Raw genomic sequence first — 18,477 nt, forward strand, 5'->3', positions numbered from 1 at the left:
ACCAATTTAATTTCTTGGCTAGCAACAAACGGTTTTTTAGAACCAGCAGACTGTTCTACAGACCTTAATTTAGCCATTGCATATTCAAAATCTCTTTTCTTCTGCTCAGATTCCAATTTACACCTTTCTAACATCATTTGTTCGATTTGCAACTGCATCTCCAGATTACTTATTGGAAACGATTCTAAAATCGATTCTTCAAAATGACCCGAAGCCACAAAATGTGATGCGATACTTCTCTGTATTACAGCTTTTGAAGTAGTTGGCAAAATCCCTTTAAGATGCAACCGATTAGCAAGTTCAAAGACTTCAGTTTTTTTCGCCCTCGCTAACAAATCCGCGTCTGGCGAATCCAAAAACTCATCAATATTCATCGTTGCCGAATACCACTCACAAGCCAATCAAACAAAAAAAAATCGAGCAATCCCCGTTACCAAAACACCGATTCAAAATTCAAAAAACTTTTTAAAATCAAATAATTCAATTCCGAACGTAGCCCCCATAATTATGTTACGTATTCGGGCAACAATAATATAGATGAGTTAGGCAAGAGGTTTTATAACAAATAACACGTTTATTAAACACTGATAACAAACCCCCTTCAAAAGTAAACAAACCCAAACAATGACCCGAAACCAGCTGCTGGCAGCTGAATCAAACAGTTCTTAATAGCGTTGCAGTCCCAAACAGTCTTTAAAGTAGTATTGAAAAAAACAGTTCTCCAAAGCAAATTGCCGAATGAAAACAGTTCAAAGAATGATATGCCGACAGTTCAAAAGCTCACGGTACTTTTAAAAGGAGAGACTTTTTAAAGCGATGTAAATTCTCTTCCACGTCGATGTCCTTCGATTCCCAGCGTCGAACTCCCACGTCGAATTTTATTAAATATAACAACTTAAAGTGACTGACCTCTCTTCCACACTATTCTCAAACCCTTTCTGGTCATCCCAGGGGTCAACAGCGAGAATAGTCAACGAAATCCTTCCGAATGAGGATCAAACAAGGTCGAAGTCAATCCATTGAAAATCGATTTTTCTTGATTTGTCTTCCAAACTTCTCTTCACTCTCCATCAGCAAAGAAACCGTTGGCTCTGACCTTTTAAACTTTAGGCATTATATAAAACTTCATTTTTAACTAAACTGCGTCATCACATTAAATCACACAGTAACATGAAGTCATCTTGGCAAATCCAGCCACGAACTGCCCCACCTGACAGGGTGGGTCTTCCTTTTATACCCTGTAGAAAAAACCTGTCACATGACCTCTACTGGCGGGAAAATGACATCACTCCACCATTACCTCATGTCCAGTACAACTTCAACCCCAGTCACGTGACAAGGGTACCACTGTCACGTGTCACGGGTACGTAACAAAAGAAAGAAAGGTTTGAGGCCTTTTTAATGGGTGGTAGTACTGTATAGGGACTGAACATCCATGGTGAAAATGAGGTTGTCGGGGCCAGGGATTTGAAAGTCACTGATGAGATTGCAGACATTAGAAGTGCCACAGATGTAGGAGGAAAGGGATTGGACAAAGGGGGAATAGAATAGGATCAAGGTGTGAGGACACAAGTTTAGTGGGGCAGGAACAAGAAGAGACAATAGGCATACAGTCCAGTTTGTGAATTCTGAGTAGGAGGTAGAAGTGGGCAGTGACAGGCTAAGGGAACTATGAATTTGGTGGCAGCTTCTAGAGGCTGGTCATTACACACATCAACTCCAACTTCCCAGACAAACTCAGCCACTGCAATTCACCTACTGCCAAAACAAGTCCACACTAGATACCCTTTATGGAACATCAGGGTAATAAAGACACCTACATCTATTTCTTGAACACAGATGTAACTTCAATACCAAAATCCCAAAGTTCAAAGATCAGAGATCAAGGTAAATTTATTATCAAAGTACACATATGTCACCATATTCGACCCTGAGATTCATCTTCTCATGGGCATACTCAATAAATCCAATAACCGTAATAGGATCAATGAATGACCACACCAACAGAGTGAACACCCAGTGTGTAAAAGGCAACAAATTGTAAATACAGAAGAAAAAAATTCACAATAATTTCTAAAGATATAAACATGATTGTTGGACTAGATAAGTACAGAACATTAAACATAAAGAGAGGTGTAATCCAGCTAGTAGAATCGAGCTCGAAGGATACAATACACCGATGGTTGAATATACTGTAACAATCTGGAATATCAACAAGAAAAGAAAAAGATCAAACTCTGTTAAAGGGAAAACTTTCGACATAATTTACTTCAAGGCTTAAGAAAATCTGCTGAACAGAGCTCATCATTAAAAATATAACAAAGGCAATCATATTAACGTATTCTCTTGACATAATATCCTGGTCTGAAACCAACCTGGAAAATTTAAAAATATACTGAACACTGAACCTTTACTCAGTGTCAGTAAAACAAAAGAGCTGGTGATCGAGGAAGCAGGTTGAGTGTACGTCCCCACATGAATCAATGGTGCCAAGGTGAAGATGGTGGTTAGCTCCAAGTTCCGAGAGGCCTGTCTGAAACAATCATGTAGATGTTATGTTGAAGGTGGTACACCATCATGTCTTCCTCCTCAGGAAGTCTAAGGAAATCTGGTATATTCCCAAAGACCCTCACTAATTTTTAAACAGAGAGCAGTCTATCTCGATGCATCACAGACTCGTATGGCAACTGCTCTGCCCAAGACTGCATTAAAATTACAGAATTGTGAACACAACCCAGTCCATAGCCTAATCCACCCTCCCTCCATACTCTTCAGTACCTTGGGAAAGCAGACTACATCATCAAAAACCCCTACTACCCTGGACATAGTTATGTTCTCCCCAATTCTAATGGGAAAAAGATATTAGGGATAAAAATATGCAGCACAATTTCTGTTCTATTATAAAATTCTTGAATGGACTTCTTGTATAATAAAGATGAACCTTTGATCTCTCACTATAATGTCACATTAATGCCTACCTAGCCTGCACTTCTCACTCAATGTCAATAACACCAAGCAACTGATTGTAGACTTCAGGCAAGGGAAACCAGAGGTCCATAGGCCAGTAATCAGTGGGGGATCAGAGCTGATGTGTCAGTAAATTTAAATTCCAGGGAGTCACTATCTCAGAGGACCTGTCCTGGACCCATTATATAAATATAATTGTGAAGAAAGCACAACAGCATCTCTACTTTCTTAGGATATAACAACAAATATTTGTAACATGCTGTAGGGTATTACTGCTGTGTAATATGCTGAAGGTTTCACTGATAATGTAATGGTTTCTCTGTAGCAGCAATGTTTGGGTTATGACTAGAGATAACAAGGTTAGGAATGCTGTTGTCCTTTCTTGTGAGCTGGAAGAGAGATTTAAGTGGTCTTTTGCTGGGGAGAGATAAGGAGAGAAGACGCGAATGGAGAGAGTTGGTAGACCGCCGGACGGGGTGGACTTGGAGCAAGGGTCTGAAGGACAGCGATGATCGGAGGAGGTCAATGGAGGACCTCCTTGTATTTGTGAGCTCCAACATTGTGCAACATACTGTTTAATAAGATAGGGCCCTTTTTTTCTTTTTTTAAATTTCTTTTTTCATTTCTTTACTAACAGAATAGTCAAAGTAAGAATTATAAAGCTTAATCATTTAACCGCATGTTGTGTATTTTTTGTTCTTTAGGGGTATTGATTCGTAACAGGGGACACATCGCGCAGCATCCACCCAAACAAGATTTTTTAAGTTTGGCTGGGCCTGTGGCTATCACCCCCTATATTAAGCTGATAGCCGAAGTGAGTGTTACACATTTAAGGACTCTTTATTTGTTATTTCATCCTCATTATTTACTGCCATTTCTTTACATAGAAACAAAGAAAACCTGCAGCACAATACAGGCCCTTTGCCCACAAAGGTGTGCCGAACCTATCCCTGCCTTAGAAATCACCAGGCTTACTTCTATTTTACTAAACTCCATGTACCTAACTAAATGTCTCTTAAAATACCATATTGTATCTGCCTCCACCACTGTTGTCAGCAGCCCATTCCATACAGTCACCACTCTCTGCGTAAGAAACTTACCCCTGACATCTCATTTGTACCTGCTCCCAAGCACCTTAAACCTGTGCCCTCTTGTGGTAACCATTTCTGCCCTGGGAAAAAGCCTCTGACTATCCATATGATCAATGCCCATCATCTTATAGATAGATAGATATATAGATAGATAGATAGATAGATAAATAGATACTTTATTCATCCCCATGGGGAAATTCAACATTTTTTCCAATGTCCCATACACTTATTGTAGCAAAACTAATTACATACAATACTTAACTCAGTATAATATGATATGCATCTAAAATCACCCTCTCAAAAAGCATTAATAAATAGCTTTTAAAAAGTTCTTAAATAGTTTACTGAAATACATTGAATGGTAACTTGAGCTCAGTCCTAACCCCGGCACTTTAACATATCTTACCCCTGGCGGTTGAATTGTAAAGCCGAATGGCATTGGGGAGTAATGATCTCTTCATCCTGTCTGAGGAGCATTGCATCGATAGCAACCTGTCGCTGAAACTGCTTCTCTGTCTCTGGATGGATACACCTCTATCTGTTACAAGGTGGGGGCGAGGGCGCTGGGAGAGGACCCACAAGCAGGACACAAACGCGTCTCTCTCAGGTTCAATAAAATAGCGTTTATTGCTCGCTACACAGAGAACCGGGAAATTGAGGAGGACAAGGGGAACACGAACATCGGACTAGCAGACTAGGGACTGGGACCGCAGCAGACAGCGGACCTGGAAACTGGGAACTTGGATAACCGCGGCCATGTCTGTGACCCTGGGGACTGGAACCGCCACGGACCTTGGACTTGGAGACAGGGAACTTGGATCACTGCAGACCTTGGGCCTGGAAACTAGGGCCTTGAATCACCGCTGCCAGAACATGGACACCATGGATCGCCACAGCCGGAATGTGGACACTTGGACTTGACACACCGAGCCAGGACTCTGCCTCAGGTCAGGCACCAAGTCGGGACTCTTCGAGAGAGATAGACACGGAACTAGACATAAACATTGAGCCAGGACTCCGCCTTCAATTCACCCCTGGCAGTTGACCTTGCCCGGACCCACTCTGGTGAAGGAAGGCGAATTGATGGCACTCCGATGCGGGGCTGGATAACTCTGGCTTGTGGCAGCGACGGCGACTTGCTAATCCTTCCTAACAGTCTCGCACCGAACGGCTAAAGCCAGGGGCTTATAAGCTGCTGGTTCGGGTCGAGAGTAAATTACCTTAATGGCCAAGCTCAAGGGAGATGTGAAACGGGATTAGAAGGGAACAAAGTGTCAATGGTCTGGATCATAATGCAACCTAACTAAATTTAAAGGGGAACCGATCTGGACCATGACACTATCAGGTTACCTCTCATCCTCCATCGCTCCAGGGAGAAAAGACTGAGTTAACTCTACCTTTTTTCATAAGGCATGCTCCCCAATCCAGGTAACATTCTTGTAAATTTCCTCTGCACCCTTTCTATGGCTTCCACATCCTTCCTGTAGTAAGGCAACCAGAACTGAGCACAATACTCCAAGTGGGGTCTGACCAGGGTCCTATATAGCTGCAACATTACTTCTCGGCTCCTAAATTCAATTCCACAATTAATGAAGACCAATACACGGTACGCGTTCTCAACCACAGAGCCAATCTGTGAAGCTGCTTTGAGTGTCCTAAGGACTTGGACCCCAAGATCCCTCTGATCCTCCAAACTGCCAAGAGTCTTACCATTAATACTATATTCTGCCATCATATTTGACATACCAAAATAAGCCACTTCACACTTATCTGTGTTGAACTCCATCTGCTACTTCTCAGCCAGGTTTTGCATCCTATCAATGTCCCGCTGTAAACTCTGACAGCCCTCAACACTATCCACAACACCTCCAACCTTTGTGTCATCAGCAAACTTACTAACCCATCCCTCCACTTCCTCATCCAAGTCATTTATAAAAATGAAGAGTAAGGGTCCCATAACAGATCCCTGTTGCACCCCGCTGGTGACTGAGCTCTATGCAGAATATGGTCCATCTAGAACCACTCTGCCTTCTGTGGGCAAGCCACTCTGGATCCACAAAGCAATGTCCCCTTGGATCCCATGCCTCTTTACCTTCTCAATGTGGTACCTAATCAACTGCCTTGCTGAAATCCATATACACTACATCTGCTGCTCTACCTTCATCAATGAATTTATATTTGCATTTGCACAGTTTGTTGTCCATTGATTCTGTTCACAGTTAATTTTCTATAGATTTGCTAAGTATGCCCACGGAAGTAGAATCTCAGGATCGTATGTGCTGACCTCTATGCACTCTGATAAAAAATCTCAATTTGAACTTTGAAACTTGAACTTTCTCTGTAAACTTGATGCTGCTTTCTGCAATCAGTTGTTGCATTTTCTTGATATTCCCGTGTTTGGAAAGATCTCTCTGGAAGATAGGCAGAGCAAAGTTTTGTTCCGGATGCTGGGTACTAGCCTCTGTAGCATTCAGGACATCTTCAGTGAGCAATGTTACAACAAGGTGGAATCCATCATTAAGGTCCCCCATCTGCCAGGACAAGCCCTCTTCTCATTCTTCCCATCAAGGATGCGGTTCAGAAGCCTGAATGCGCACAGTCAGTTATTCAGGAACTGCTTCTTCCACTCTGCCATTTGATTTCTGATGGACATTGAAACCATGAACACGACCTCACTACTGTTTCTTTCTCTTTTTGCACTACTTGATTTATTTTTTAAAAAATATATACTTTTTACAGTAATTCATAGTTTTTATAATTATATATTGCAATGTACTGCTGTCACATAACGACAAATTTCACAACATATGTCAGCAATATTAAACTTGATTCTCTGATTTACTGTATCTTGATTCAGAATTAAGACCATAAGACCAGAATTAGGCCAATTGGCCCATTGGGTCTGTTCCACCTTATAAACATGGCTGATTTATTTTCCTCTCAGCCCAAATCTCCTGCTTTCTCCCCTTATTGCTTCATGCCCTGACTAATCATGAATCTATCAACCTCTGCCATAAATAAACAAAAGACATCCTCCACTCCTGCCGGTGGCAACGAATTCCACAGATTCACCATTCTTTGGCTAAAGAAATTCCTCCACACCTCCATTCTAAAAGGACAACCCCCTATTCTGAGGCTGTGTCACAGAAACATAGAAACACAAACAGAAAACCTACAGCACGATACAGGCCCTTCAGCCCACAAAGTTGTGATGAACATGTCACCACCTCAGAAATTATTAGGCATACATAATAGTCCTCTATTTTACTAAGCTCCATGTACCTATCTAAAAGCCTCTTAAAAGACCCTATTGTATCTGCCTCCACCACCGTTGTTGGCAGCCCATTCCACGCACTCACCACTCTGAGTAAAAGACTTACCCCTGACATCTCCTCTGTACTGACTGCCCAGCACCTTAAACCTGTGTCCTCTTGTGGCAACCATTCATCCCTGGGAAAAAGCCTCTGAATATCCACATGATCAATGCCTCTCATCATCTTGTACACCTCTATCAGGTCACCTCTCATCCTCCTTCGCTCCAAGGAGAAAAGGCCAAGTTCACTCAACCTAGCACATCCTTCCTGTAGTGAGGCGACGAGAACTGAGCACAGTACTCAAAGTGGAGTCTGTCCAGGGTCCTATATAGCTTCAACATTACCTCTCGGCTCCTAAATTCAATTCCACGATTGATGAAGGCCAATACACCATACACCTTCTTAACCACAGAGTCAACCTGTGCAGCTGCTTTGAGCATGCTATGGACTTGGACCCCAAGATCCCACCGATCCTCCACACTGCCAAGAATCTTACCATTAATACTATACTCTTCCATCATATTTGACCTACCAAAATGATCCACTTCACTTTTATCTGTGATGAACTTCATCTACCACTCCTCAGCCCAGTTTTGCATATCCCGCTGTAACCTCTGACAGCACTCCACACTATCCACAACACCTCCAACCTTTGTGTCATCAGCAAACTTACTAACCCATCCCTCCAATTCCTCATCCAGGTTATTTATAAAAATCACGAAGAGTAAGGGTCCCAGAACAGATCCCTGAGGCACTCCACTGGTGACCGAACTCCATGCGGAATATGACCTGTCTACAACCACACATTGCCTTCTGTGGGCAAGCCAGTTCTGGATCCACAAATCACTGACCCCCTTGGATCCCATGCCTCCTTACTTTCAGAATAAGCCTTGCATGGGGTACCTTATCATATGCCTTGCTGAAATCCATATATACTACATCTACTGCTCTTCTTCATCAATGTGATTAGTCACCTCCTCAAACAATTCAATCAGGTTCGTAAGGCATGAGCTGCCCTTGACAAAGCCATGTTGATCACTCCTAATGATATTATACCTCTTCAAATGTTTATAAATCTTGCCTCTCAGGATCTACTTCATCAGCTTACCAACCACTGAAGTAAGACTCACTGGTCTATAATTTCCTGGGCTATCTCTACTCCCATTCATGACTAAACCCTCCAATCCTCTGCAACCCTACAATCCTCTGGAACCTTTCCTGTCCCCATTGATGATGTAAAGATCATCGTCAGAGGCTCAGCAATCTCTTCCCTCACCTCCCACAGTATCCTGGGGTACATTTTGTCCAGTCCCGGTGACTTATTCAACTTGATGCTTTCCAAAAGTTTCCACACATCCTCTTTCTTAATATCTACATGCTCAAGCTTTTCAGTCTGCTGCAAGTCATCACCACAATCACAAAGATCCTTTTCCATAGTGAATGCTGAAGTAAAGTATTCATTAAGTACCTCTCCTATTTTCTCCAGTTCCAGACACACTTTCCCACTGTCACACTTAATAGGTCCTATTCTTTCACATCTTATCCTCTTGCTCTTCACATACTTGTAGAATTCTTTGAGGTTTTCCTTAATTCTGCCTGCCAAGGCCTTCTCATGGCCCCTTCTGGCTCTCCTAATTTCCTTCTTAAGTTCCTTCCTATTAGCCTTATAATCTTCTTGATCTCTAACATTACCTAGCTCTCTGAACCTTTTGTAAGCTTTTCTTTTCTTCTTGACTAGATTTATTACAGCCTTTGTACACTACAGTTCCTGTACCCTACCACAACTCCCGTCTCATTGGAACATACCTATATAGAACTCTACACAAATATCCCCTGAATATTTGCCCCATTTCTTCCGCACTTTCCCCTGAGAACATCTGTTTCTAATTTTCTGCCTGATAGCCTCATAATTCCCCATACTCCAATTAAACACCTTTCTAACATCTCTCTCTCTCTCTCTCTCTCTCTCCCTCTCCTCCCTCTCCTCCCTCTCCTCCCTCCCCCCCCAATGCTATTGTAAAGGAGATAGAATTATGATCACTATCTCCAAAATGCTTTCCCACTGAGAGATCTGACACCTGACCAGGTTCATTTCCCAATACCAAATCAAGTACAATCTCTCCTCTTGTAGGCTTATCTACATACTGCATCAAGAATCCTTCCTGAACACACCTAACAAACTCCACCCCATCTAAACCCCTTGCTCTAGGGAGATGCCAATCGATATTTGGGAAATTAAAATCTCCCGCCACGACAACTCTGTTATTATTACACCTTTCCAGGATCTGTTTCCCTATCCACTCCTTGATATCCCTGTTACTATTGGGTGGCCAATAAAAAACACTCAGTAAAGTTATTGACCCCTTCCTGTTCCTAACCTCCACCCACAGAGACTCCGTAGACAATCCCTCCATGGCGTCCAACTTTTCTGCAGCCCTGACACTATCTCTGATCAAAAGTCCCACGCCCCCACCTATTTTACCTCCCTCCTTGTCCTTTCTGAAACATCTAAAACCCGGCACTTGAAGTAACCAATCCTGTCCCTGAGTCATTGAAGTCTCTGTAATGGCCACCACATCATATCTCCAAGTACTGATCCATGTTCCAAGATCATCTGCTTTGTTCACAACACTCTTAGATTTAGACTCTGATTTTAGACTCTCCAACTTTCTGAAACATCCTCTCCACATTTACTCTTTTGACGCTTTTCAACATTCAATAGGTTTCAATGAAGTCATCGCTCATTCTTCTGAATTCCATTCTATGGTCCACTCTCCTCTCATATCAGATTCTTTCTTCACCTGACTTTTATCTTTCCCACACAGCTGGCTTCATCTCTCACATTCTACATCTTCCTTCCCCTCCCCCAGAATTTTATTACGCCGCCTGACCTGCTGAGTTCCTTCAGCATTTTGTATGCTATTCTAAAACTCCAGCATCTTCAGGCTTTCTCGTGTCTCTGGTCTGCAAAATTCCTTGTGTTTCTCTGTCTCCTCTTTCTATGTTCGATATGACTTTAGAATCGCAGCTTAGCCTTCAATTTTCTGGAGAAAGCAATACAAGTTTGTCCAAAGTCCCCTTATACTGTAACTAAAGCACTGTAATCCAGGCCACATCGTGGTGAACCTCTTCTGCCTTCTCTCCAAAGGCTCCACAACTTCCCTGTAATGGGGCAAACAGAACTGTACAAGAAATGTTCCCAAAGTAGAACTTTACACAGCTGCTACATGACTCCTTGTGCATATGCATTCTTCACTTGCAATCATAAAATAGAGATTCTGCAGATAATGGAAATCCAGAGAAACACACATTGACAATGCTGGAGGGACTCGGCAGGTCAGGCAGCATCTATGGAGAGGAATAAAGAGTCAATGTTTCCAGCTGAGATCATTCATCAGGGCTGCATTGTCACTTTCAGTTAACAATTGATTTGTACCACAAGATCCCCCTATACACGAATGCTCCAAATAGTCCATCCAGTTATTGTATACTGTCACGTATATTTAACCTCCCAAATTGTAGCACTTTACACTAATCCAGATTAATTTTTCTTTCCCAATCTTCAGCCCAGATCTACAACATGGATTCCTCAGTACACATTGACACTCTTAAAAAACCCACAATGCCACACATTTCTATTTTTGTGTCATCTGCAAACTAATACATTAGCCCCCATAAATCTTCAACTAATATCATAAAAAAGCAGATCCCAATATGGTTCCTTTCAGAAACCACTAGTCACAGTAGCATGCAGAGTAACAGCCCTTCACCACTCTCATGTCTTCTCTGGCCAGTTTGAATCCAAACTAGAATTGCAGGTTTCTGGAGACCAAACTGCCAGGACAGATAGTGGAGTTATTGTGGAGAATGATATCATGAAGCCTTCATACAAAGTAAGGAATCAAATTTTCAAGCATGGTGGGACTAATGTTTTGAGCTGCTCATATTCCAATGCAAGGAGTATTGTAGGAAAGGTAGATGAGCTCAGGGCATGGATCAGTGTGTGGAATTGTGATATTGTGGCCATTAGTGAGATTGTTGCAGGAGGGGCAGGACTGGCAACTCAAAGTTCTGGGGTTCTGTTGTTTTAGTCATGACAGCGAGAGAGATCATAGGGGAGGGGGTAACATTACTAGTCATGGAAAATGTTACAGCACTGCTCAGTCAGGACAGATGGGAGAGTACATTTACTTAGGCTACATGGGTGGAAAGACAAATGGGAAATGAATGATCACATTAATGAGATTATATTATAGACCACCCGATTGTTAGAGGGATTTAGACAATAGACAATAGACAATAGGTGCAGAAGTAGACCATTCGGCCCTTCGAGCCTGCACTGCCATTTTGAGATCATGGCTGATCATCTACTATCAATACCCGGTTCCTGCCTTGTCCACATGTCCCTTGATTCCCCTATCCATAAGATACCTATCTAGCTCCTTCTTGAAAGCATCCAGAGAATTGGCCTCCACTGCCTTCCGAGGAAGTGCATTCCAGACCCCCACAACTCTATGGGAGAAGAAGTTTTTCCTTAACTCTGTCCTAAATGACCTACCCCTTATTCTCAAACCATGCCCTCTGGTACTGGACTCTCCCAGTATCTGGAACATATTTCCTGCCTCTATCTTGTCCAATCCCTTAATAATCTTATATGTTGCAAACAGATCCCCTCTCAATCTCCTTAATTCCAGCGTGTACAAGCCCAGTCTCTCTAACCTCTCTGCGTAAGACAGTCCGGACATCCCAGGAATTAACCTTGTGAATCTACGCTGCACTTCCTCTACAGCCAGGATGTCCTTCCTTAATCCTGGAGACCAAAACTGTACACAATACTCCAGGTGTGGTCTCACCAGGGCCCTGTACAAATGCAAGAGGATTTCCTTGCTCTTGTACTGAATTCCCTTTGTAATAAAGGCCAACATTCCATTAGCCTTCTTCACTGCCTGCTGCACTTGCTCATTCACCTTCAGTGACTGATGAACAAGGACTCCTAGATCTCTTTGTATTTCTCCCTTACCTAACTTTACACCATTCAGATAATAATCTGCCTTCCTGTTCTTACTTCCAAAGTGGATAACCTCACACTTATTCACATTAAACGTCATCTGCCAAGTATCTGCCCATGCACCCAGCCTATCCAAGTCACCCTGAATTCTCCTAACATCCTCATCACATGTCACACTGCCACCCAGCTTAGTATCATCAGCAAACTTGCTGATGTTATTCTCAATGCCTTCATCTAAATCATTGATGTAAATCATAAACAGCTGTGGTCCCAGTACCGAGCCCTGTGGCACCCCACTAGTCACCACCTGCCATTCCGAGAAACACCCATTCACCGCTACCCTTTGCTTTCTATCTGCCAACCAGTTTTCTATCCATGTCAATGTCTTCCCCCCAATGCCATGAGCTTTGATTTTACCCACCAATGTCCTATGTGAGACCTTATCAAATGCCTTCTGAAAATCGAGGTACACTACATCCACTGGATCTCTCTTGTCCCTAATCTTCCTGGTTACATCCTCGAAAAACTCCAAAAGATTAGTCAAGCATGATTTACTCTTGGTAAATCCATGCTGGCTCAGCCCAATCCTATCACTGCTATCTAGGTATGCCACTATTTCATCTTTAATAATGGACTCTAGCATCTTCCCCACTCCTGATGTTAGGCTGACAGGACGATAGTTCTCTGTTTTCTCCCTCCCTCCTTTCTTAAAAAGTGGGATAACATTAGCCATTCTCCAATCCTCAGGAACTGATCCTGAATCTAAGGAACATTGGAAAATGATTACCAATTGTTACGTACCCGTGACATGTGACAGTGGTGTACTTGTCACGTGACTGGGGTTGAAGTTATACTGGACTTGAGGTAATGGTCTTGTGATGGTGGAGTGACGTCATTTTCCCGCCAGTAGAGGTTATGTGATGTTTTTTTTTACAGGGTATAAAAGGAGGACCCCTCCCTGTGAGGAGGCATAGTTCGTGGCTGGATTTGCCATGTTGACTTCATGCCACTGCGTGATTTAATGTTATGACGCAGTTTAGTTGAAAGATGAAGTTTTATCTAATGCCTAAAGTTTAAAAGGTCATTGCCAGCAGTTTCTTTATAATACTGCTAGTTGAGAATCAGTGGAGAGTGAAGACCGGTGTTCAGGAGTTAAAAGATTGAGGAGAATCGATTTCGACGGTGAAACAGGTTCGACCTTGTTTGATCCTCATTCGGAAGGAATTCGTTGACTGTTCTTGTGTTAATCCCTGTGAATAATAGCAAAAAGGATTGGGAACAGTTTTGTAAAGGAAAGGACAGTGCCTTTAAGCCGTTACATATCATCTTCGTAAAATTCTTCGTGGGAAAAGTAGTTCGACTGGGAATTGCAACAACACGACGTGAAAGAGAATTTAAATTGTCTTAAAAAGTCTCTCCCTTAAATGAACTGTAAGCATTTTGAACTTTTGCAATACTACTTTGAAGAACTGTTTTTGCAACATCGCTTTAAGAACTGTTTAAGCTGCCGCACAGCAGCTGATTTCCGGTTACGTGAGTGGTTTGTTTACTTTTGGGGGGTTTGTTTTCAGTGTTTAATAAACGTGTTATTTGTTATAAAAACCCCTGCCTAACTCATATATTTATTGTTGCTTGAATCCGTAACACAATGCATCTGCAATTTCCAGGGCCGCCTCCTTTATACCCTAGGATGCAGCCCATCTGGACCTGGGGATTTGTCAGCCTTCAGTCCCATCAGTCTGCTCATCACCGTTTCCTTCCTAATGTCAATCTGTTTCATTTCCTCTGTTACCCTATGTCCTTGGCCCATCCATACATCTGGGAGATCGCTTGTGTCTTCCTTAGTGAAGACAGATCTAAAGTACTTATTAAATTCTTCTGCCATTTCTCTGTTTCCCATAACAATTTCACCCAATTCATTCTTCAAGGGCCCAACATTGTTCTTAACTATCTTCTTTCTCTTCACATACTTAAAAAAGCTTTTGCTATCCTCCTTTATATTCCTGGCTAGCTTGCGCTCATACCTCATTTTTTCTCCCCGTATTGCCTTTTTAGTTAAGTTCTGTTGTTCCTGAAAAATTTCCCAATCATCTGTCCTCCCACTCACCTTAGCTCTGTCATACTTCCTTTTTTTTTAATGCTATGCAATCTCTGACTTCCTTTGTCAACCACTGTGGCCCGTTTCCCCCCTTTGAATCCTTCCTTCTCCAGGGGATGAACTGATTTTGCACCTTGTGCATTATTCCCAAGAATTTTGTACCTTGTGCATTATTCCCAAGAATTTTGCACCTTTTGCATTATTCCCAAGAATACCTGCCTTTGCTGTTCCACTGTCTTTTCTGCTAGGATATCCATCCAGTTAACTTTGGCCAGCTCCTCCCTCATGGCTCCATAGTCTCCTTTGTTCAACTGCAACACTGACACCTCCGAGCTGCCCTTATCCTTCTCAAATTGCAGATAAATCTTATCATATTATGATCACTACCTCCTAATGGCTCCTTTACTTCAAGATCGCTTATCAAATCCTGTTCATTACATAACACTAAATCCAGAATAGCCTTGTCCCTGGTCGGCTCTCGTACAAGCTGTTCCAAGAATGCATCCTGTAGGCATTCTACAAACTCCCTATGCTGGGGTCCAGCACCAACCTGATTCTCCCAGTTCACCTGCATGTTGAAATCCCCCATAACTACTGCGACATTTCCTTTGCCACATGCCAATGTTAACTCCCTATTCAACTTGCACCCAATATCCATGTTACTGTTTGGTGGGCTGTAGACAACACCCATTAGGGTCCTTTTGCCCTTACTGTTCCTCAGTTCTATCCACACAGACTCTACTTCTCCTGATCCTATGTCCCCCCCTTGCAAAGGACTGAATCTCATTCCTCACCAACAGGGCCACCCCACCCACTCTGCCCACATTTCTGTCCCTACGTTAGCACGTATACCCTTGTACATTCATTTCCCAGGTCTGATCTCCCTGCAGCCATGCAGAAGTATATTTGAAGCAAGATCACAAGATAGTGATAGCAGATGATGTTAACTTTCCACATATTGACTGGGAATCCCGTACCATAAAAGGGCTGGATGAGAAAGTTTGTCAAGTGTGTTCTGGAAAGTTTTCTTCATCAATGTATAGAGGTTCCACTGAGAGAGAGAGTGATACTGCATCTTTCATTGAAGTTCAAAGTAAATTTCTTATCACAGTACATACATGTCACCATAAATGATCTTGGCATCCATTTTCCTGTACATATTCACAGTAAGTACAAAGAAACACAATTCAATCACTGAAAAATCACACACAAGACAAACAAAATACAACAAACTGTGCAGATACAAAAAGATAAAAAAAACAAAAGAGAAAACAATAAATATCAAGATCACGAGATGAAGAGTCTTTGAAAGTTGTAGAAACAGTTCAGTGATGGGGTGAGTGAAGTTGACTGAAGTTATCCCCTCTGGTTGAAGAGCCTGATGGTTGAGTGGTGATAACTGGTCCGAAATCTGGTGGTCTGGGTTTGAGGCTTTTGTACCTCCTTCCTGATAGCAGCAGTGAGAAGAGAGCATGGTCTGGATGGGAACGAGACAAGGCAGGTGACAGTGGTGTGTGTGGGGATCACTTGGATCTAGTGATTGTATTTCCATTAGTTTCAAGATAATTATGGAGAAGGGCAAGTCTGGTTCATGGGCTGAGATTCTACATTGGAAACAGACCAGTTTTAATGGTATCATAAAGAATATGGCAAGAGTGGAAGGGGAAGGTTATTTCCTGGTAAAGGTGTTCTTGGAAAATGCCTCAATTTATGGCACATGACTTCAGCCACACAAAATCTGTGGAATCCCCTGCCCAATGAAGCAGTGGAGGCTACCTAAGTAAATATATTTAAGACAAGGTTGGATAGATTTTTGCATAGTAGAAGAATTAAGGTTTATGGGGAAAAGGCAGGTAGGTGGAGATGAGTCCATGGCCAGATCAATCATGTTCTTATTGAATGGCGGAACAGGCTCAATGGGCCAGGTAGCCTCCTCCTGCTCCTATTTCTATGTTCATATATTCCTATGTAAAATCATGCTGACTGTCTCTATTAAATCTATGTAAGATCCCATTGCGAAGAATCTTCTCCAGTCATTTCTCTACCTCAAATGTAAAGCTCACCAGCCTATAATTTCCGGGTATTCCTCTGATGCCCATCTTAAAAAGAGGAACAAATTGTCCTCTCTTCAGTCCCATAGGATCCTCGAAAGAGGATACAAAGATTTCCTCTTTTGTCTCTCTCAATAACCTGAGACAGATACCATCAGGCCCTGGAAACTTACCCAGCTTAATGTTCCTCAAGAGACCTGGCAACTCTTCCTCCTGAATATCAACAGGACCTAAATCGTGGGTTCCTAACCGGGGTCCACAGACCTCTTGGTTAATGGAAGGCTCCGTGGCAATAAAAAGGTTGGAAATCCCTGCCTAAAATCAGCACACCCTTTCCTCATACCTCTGTCTGAGGTAGAGAATACCACATTCACTAGACCTTATGAAAAATAGTTAACTTAACCTCAGGTCAAAACAGCCAACAGATTACACTGTGGCTCTATATCCAATTAGAGTTATACAATTATAGAGAAGTACCAAAAAGGAGGCCATTAGGCCCATCTAGTCTATGCCAAAACCATTCTTGACTCTGCTAATTCTTGACGACCTGCACTGGGATCATAAACCTCCATATCCATACTATCCATTTACCTATCCAAACATCTCTTAAACCTTGAAATCTAGCTTGAAAGCTCCATGTGTGCTGCCAGCTCATTCCACACACTCATGAACTTCTGAGCAAAGAAGTTTTCCCTCATGTTCCCCTTAAATTTTTCACTTATCACCCTTAATCCATGATCTCTGGTTGTAATGTGCCAAAAGCTTTCTTTACGACCATATCAACCTGTGATGCCACTTTCAATGAATTATGGACCTGTATTCCCAGATCACTTTCTTCCACAAGACTCCTCAATGCCATACCCTGGACAGTCCTACTGAAGTGCAAAACCTCACACTTGTCTGCATAAAATTTTATTGGCCATTTTCCAGCCCATTTTTCTACCTAATGTGGATCTCTCTGCAAGCTTTGATTACCTTGTATCTAAATACACATAGTACAAGAAATAAGGAGGCTGATCTTGCTGCAATATTACAGATTGCCAGGTATGATGTTGTGGCCATCACTGAATCGTGGCTGAAGGATGATTGTAGTTGGGAGCTGAATCTCCAAGGTTACATGTTACATCAGAGGGACAGGAAGGCAGGCAGAGGAGATGGTGTGGCTCTACTGGTAATGAATGGCATCAAATCAATAGAAAGATGTGACACAGAATCAGAAAAAGTTGTATCCTTGTGGATTGAGTTAAGAAACTACAAGGGTAAAAAGACATTGATGGCAGTTATATACAGACCTCCCAACAGTGGCTGGGAGGCGGACCACAGGTTACAACAGGAAATAGAAAATGTGAGTCAAAAGGGCAATGTTATGGTAGTCATGGGAGATTTTAACATGCAGGTCAATTGGGAATATCAGATTAGCAATGGAGCTCAAGAGAGTGAGTTTGTTGAATGCCTAAGAGATAGCTTTTTGTCGTTGAGTCTACTTGGGGATTGGAGATCAACTACACTGGAATGTGTGTTATGTAATAAACTGGAGGTGATTAGGGAGCTTAAGGCAAAAGAACCCTTAGGAGCCAGTGATCACAATATGACTGTGTTCAACTTGAAATTTGATATGGAGAAAGTAAAGTCTGATGTAGCAGTATTTCAGTGGAGTAAGGGAAATTACAGTGGTATGACAGAGGAGTTGGCCAGAGTAAATTGGAAGAAGCTGTGGCAGGGAGGTCAGCAGAGCAGCAATGGTGGCATTTCTGGAAAAAATGAGAAAGGTGCAGGACAGGTGCATTCCCAAAATGAAGAAATACTCAAATGGTAAAATAGTGCAACCATGGCTGACAAGGAAAGTCAAAGCTATTGTAAAAGAAAAAGGAAGGGCATAAAACAAAGCAAAAATTAGTGGGAAGATAGAGGATTGGGAAGTTTTTGAAAACCTACAGAGAGCAAGTAA

This window comes from Hemitrygon akajei, chromosome 7, assembly GCF_048418815.1.
Source record: "Hemitrygon akajei chromosome 7, sHemAka1.3, whole genome shotgun sequence".
Lineage (NCBI taxonomy): Eukaryota > Metazoa > Chordata > Chondrichthyes > Myliobatiformes > Dasyatidae > Hemitrygon > Hemitrygon akajei.